Raw genomic sequence first — 5564 nt, forward strand, 5'->3', positions numbered from 1 at the left:
AACAGTGAGAGGCCCGCGTACCGCAAAGAAAAAAAAAAGAGTTTGGAGGTGGTCCAGCGGTCCCTGGTCAAGGAACCAAGATCCCACACGTCTTGCAGTGCAGCCAAAGAATCATGAGACAGCTTGCTTCCTATACTCTGCTCTTCACATGTGTGAGGATACAACCATTGTCGGCCACCTGCAAACCAGAAGAAGGCTCTCGCCAGCACCCAACCATGGTGCCTTCCTGATTTCAGACTTCCAGCCTCCAGAACTATATGGGAAAGCAGAATCACCAAAAGGAGTGATGACCAGCGATCTCATGAGAAGTCTGGATTTTAGTTCTCATGCCTCAGGACATCCAGTTGGGAACTCCACACCAGCTACTGGGATCATACTTTCATACCCCTGCTTGCCTGAACTACTAGAGCCAGTCCTAGCTAACCACGAATGGCTACCCAGAGGAAACACCTGGTGAAACATTTCAATCCTTACATCAATCCTTACATTTCAATCTTTACCTGCTATATCTGTATCTGATCAAGCCAGCTACAGTGACAGAATGCCTCCATACCTTCTGTAAGACTTGTATTGTCCAGCACTTTGAAGACAGCAATGATATGTCCAAGGTGTGGCAAACAGGTTCATGAGACAAACCCGTTAGAAACGGTGAAGTTGGATAACACATTAGAGGAAATTATATTTAAGTTTGTCCCTGGACTACGAGAATAAGAACTTGAGTGGGAGTCTGAATTTTGGAAGAAAAACAAGCCTCAAGAAAATGGACAAGATGATACTTCAAAAGTTGACAAGCCTAAAGTAGATGAAGGTGATAAAAATCAAGATGATAAAGACTATCACAGAAGAGACCCATAGATTGCTATATGTCTAGATTGTTTATGAAATAATGGACAATCAGGGGACAATGTAGTAAAGGGTTTAATGAAGAAATTCATTTGGTGTTCTACACATATAACTATGGGAACTATTAAAAAATTTCTAAGTTTAAAACTAAAACTTCCAAGTTTTTATGAGTTGAATGTGCTGTGCAATGGTGAAATTATGGGGAAGGACCATACTATGGAGTTCATCTACATGACAAGATGGAGACTAAGAGGCAAAAACTTTCGGTGTCTGAACTGCTCAGCTTCACAAGTCTGCTCTCAGGATAGCCCTTCGTATCAGTCATACCCCCATACCCCATGGTATTGCAGTATCGACCAAGAATTGATTTTGGTTAGACCACGAGGCCTAGATCCCACTGAATGAATCCTGCACTATGTGTTTACTCATCGACAGACTGCACAGTGAATGGAGTGTGGACTGGAGGGACACAACCAGATTTTCAGCATGTGAATAAGGCCGTTGTCTGTCTCTAGATTGTCAGTTGCAAACCAAGTGCCATTCTGCTACTGAACCATCTGCATAAGGTATCTGTGCTGTCTCACAGTGTACAAGTTATGGTTGAAATCAGTTAGGTGTGCAGCCACGATTCAGCCTTCTGAATATTTTGCTTGCCTGTTCCAAGACTGCTCTAATGTTTGATTACACTAGTAATATGGCTCAATCTTTGTGGTGTTGCTGTTTTCACATACTTACTATTTGATTAATTCTTGTTTAAACAGACTACTGTACAAGGAACTAATAATTATTATATCTTGAAATTATTTTGTATGGGAAATATATTTAGAAAAGTGGTTCTTGAGCCACTGTCCTGTTTTAAAAAAAAAGAGTTTGGAGGTCAAAGCAAGGACACAAGCACTGCCTGGAAGCAAGCTTGTGTAGAGACTAATACTGTGCGGTTGTCTAGATTGGGTTTACCTCTTTGCCTCATCAATAAAGCAGGTTGTTGTGAGGTTTAAAACAGCTAATTGGTGTAATGGGTTTAAACAATGCTTGGTACACAGTAAGCATACTATGTTAGTACCCCTTAATATCTCTTTACTTTCTGGGGGTCTCTGTAAACCTTCAGAATTCTGATGAAATCTTTGAGAAGGTGAGCCCCTAGTACCAACTGAGATTGGATTCTCTCCAGTCTGGCAAAAAAAAATTTAGAAGTGTTTATAGGTAGACTTATTTTGATCCAAAAGAAAAAGGGGGAAAGGGTAGAGAGGACTGGCTATGTCACTACAGGAAGCAGTGAAGTCTATGAAAATAGACCAGGCCTTGGAAACTACCTGTGGCCTACAACCTAGTTTATAAATAAAACAGCCACACCCATACTATTACGTAGTGTCTATGGCTGATTTCATGCTACAATAGCAGGGTTGAGCAGTTGCAACAGAGATGGTATGTCCTGCAAAGCCTAAAGTATTTAGTATCTGGCCTTTTACAGAAAAAGTTGCCAACACTTGGTATAGTCAATACTTTCAAAATATTATGAAAGCACTATAGAGAAAAAAGTTAAAGCACTTGGTAATTTAACTTATTGTAAATTCTATATAAATTAGTTGTATGATTTGGCTGCTCAAAAGTGAAATTAAACCATAGCTGGATTGCTACAAATATAGGATCCAGAATGATGGAGGAGATAGCTGACCAAGCTGGAAATATTATGCTGAGCTAGAAGCAGTACTATTGCAATCTAGAGCAGCACCATCCAAAAGAACTTTCTGCAAAGATGAAAATGTTCTTAAATCTGCACTGTCCAATACAGTAACTGCCAGCCACCTGTGGACATTGTTTGAATAAGGAACTGAATTTTAATTGTATTTTATTTTAACTAATTTAAATATAATCACATGTGACTAGTGGCTACCATATTGGATAGTGCAGATATAAAGTGTTCAGCATCACGGAAGTACTTGTGTAATAAAAAGAAAACAATTTAATTCAATAGACCTTTTCAGTCCTTTCTTCTGGAGATACAAAAGTAAGATTCAATTAAAATATAGCAGGTATATAGATGCCCACAAAACTAAAATACATGAATATAAATGCCATTATGATAGATAAAAATTGAGTACCCAGTATGTGCCAGGATTTAGGCAAAGTTCTGAACATTTATTATTTTATTTAACCCTTCAAGAAATCAGTGAAATAACTAATTATTATCCTAAATTTCATATTTTAACAAAACACTGAGCACTAAAAAAGACAAAATATGCAAGACCACAAGTGATAATTGAGTTTCAAACCCAAATCTGCCTGACTCTCACACCAAAGGTTCTTTCTACATAACAAAGAATGAATTATATATCGTAGGAATACAAATAAGGGAGAAATGTATTCTGCTTTTATTTTATTTTATTTTTTATTTTTATTTTTTTTGCAGTATGCGGGCCTCACTGTTGTGGCCTCTCCTGTTGCAGAGCGCAGGCTCAGCGGCCATGGCTCACAGGCCCAACCGCTCTGCGGCATGTGGGATCTTCCCGGACCGGGGCACGAACCCACGTCCCCTGCATCGGCAGGCGGACTCTCAACCACTGCGCCACCAGGGAAGCCCTATTCTGCTTTCAGAGAGTCAGACTTCTGTGATAGGGAGAGCCAAAGATAGCTAGGGAGGATAAGTGAAATATAAGCTGAATCTTGAAAGAGAAGGAGTTCTCCATAAAGATAAAAGGAAAAGACTGTTCAAGGCAATGGGGAACAGCATGAGGAAAAGACACAGAGCTGTTGAAGGGCCCAAGAGTTGTGGGTGGAGCATGGGATCATGACCTTCAGTAGATTACTTTTTGTGTTCCTTCTACATGCTACATATTGCTATACTATATACACACATTATCCTAAGCATTGTGGAAGGTAAGATAAAACAAATGATCAAGGGGCTTCCCTGGTGGCGCAGTGGTTGAGAGTCCGCCTGCCGAGAATAGCAGAATAGTACTAGAAGAATAGAATAGTACTGCCTGCTAGAATAGTACAAGGAGAGGCAGTGAAAAGATAGTAACCATAGAGGTTGTCCAGAGACACTGCTCTAGATTCAGAGATGATATTCTGGGATTCTAGCATAGAGCTGGCATCAACATTCCACTAATTTTTCTTGTAGCTCAACTGCAATCACTTTTCTGATCAGTTCTTCAAATTGAATTGGATATTCTGTATATTTATTTGCAATAATTTAGAAGTATAATTAGTTATTCAGGAAAGAAATTCATTCTATTCTCCAAATTTTTTATCCTGGTGAATCTCATTCTGATACTAAAAAAGAGTTGCTCTAACTTAAATGATGCTGTCTTTGATGCCACAGATTCTGTACTTTAGAAAGCAGCACCCAGGATCTCTGGACTTCAAACCCAAGATATTGGCCTTTTTAGAACAATCTCAGACCCCCTAAACAAAATGTCGAATATAATATGCATTCTGAAGTAATTTCAAGTACTTTATAATTCAGACTTTTCACTAGTCCATAATTTCAGCCTTCTCTCATGTTCCCACACTCCCTTTGCTGATTTATTTGCCTGTCTCTAAGATCCATTCAGCGCCCTTCCTGTGCCCTGCATGGAGGCTGATCCATGCAATAGTACTTCCCAGGCTCCCTTGACAAGGTTCTTGTTAGGTTTGGCCTGGGAGGCACTGGTGGGAAAATGCAAAAAACTTTCTCTCTCTCTCTCTCTCCTCCTTCTTTTCTTCTCTCCCTCCTTTTCCCCCTCTCTGATTTGGATCGTATTTCCAGCAGCAACTTGTCTTCCGTGGTCCTAGATCCTGCCAGTCTGCCTTACCATGGTTACTGCTCCCACCAGGTTGCCTGGCCCCTGCAGTCCTGTACCCACTACCTTCTCCCTTTGTCCCTCCAGCAGTGGGGTGACCAGGATACAGCTCCTGTTTTTGCTAATCTCTGGCTTGACTCTCTGTCCCCTCCACTGTGTGTGTGTTTGGGGAGCACAGGGGTAAAATATACAGAACATAATGTCCGCTTTATTCTTTAACTTTTCCAATAACTTCATATCTGAAAACTAGTTTCCTATACTAAATTCTGTTAAACTACCTCTGTGTTTCTATTTTCCTGGCTGGATATCACCCCATTCTCTAATTTAACGGAGGTTTTGTATAATTCTAAAGTGTGGGTTTAAATATTGAGTAGAAATCACCAAAAGAAGCTGTATTAACTTAAAGAAAACCTGTTTTTTCACTTGGTCTACATCTTAAGTGATGGCTTTTGTAGCCTCCTCTCTTCCTACAAATCTAGTTTAAAGTACCTCTCCACAACACAAAAGTAGCCATTGCATCATCTTATACTTGAATACTTATTACACCTTGAAGTATCAGAGATTTCATTTTGGATTCTCCTATTAGACTTTAAATCCAATTGAATTAATATGAATCCTTCAATAACAAAATCTATTTGGAAAATCCCTTCATCTCTTTTATTTTCCATTCTTATTTTTTTCCTGCCTATTGCCTTTTTCCCCTTTCCCCCATGGAAATAAAAGACATGATCAGAGCAACGTTTAAACAGCCCACCAACATGACCTCTATCTTCCTTCATGTTATAAGAAGGAGATGTTGCCGTGGCAACTCTGGAAGAAACGTTCTTGACTTTCTGGACTGCAATCTCCAAAAAGAACTGTCTTTCAGATCTTAATCTATCCTCAGGTGAGAGACCTAATATTGTTTTGTTTTGTTTTTTCTGATATTGTTTTATACAG

The 5564-nt window shown here is 39.5% G+C and overlaps 1 pseudogene; it reads left to right on the forward strand.

The window, feature by feature from the left end:
• Positions 1-429: 429 nt before the first annotated feature.
• Positions 430-1336, forward strand: LOC137225871 (polycomb group RING finger protein 5 pseudogene; annotated as a pseudogene).
• Positions 1337-5564: the final 4228 nt, after the last annotated feature.

This window comes from Pseudorca crassidens, chromosome 6 (genome assembly GCF_039906515.1).
Source record: "Pseudorca crassidens isolate mPseCra1 chromosome 6, mPseCra1.hap1, whole genome shotgun sequence".
In the NCBI taxonomy this organism is placed as follows: Eukaryota; Metazoa; Chordata; class Mammalia; order Artiodactyla; family Delphinidae; genus Pseudorca; species Pseudorca crassidens.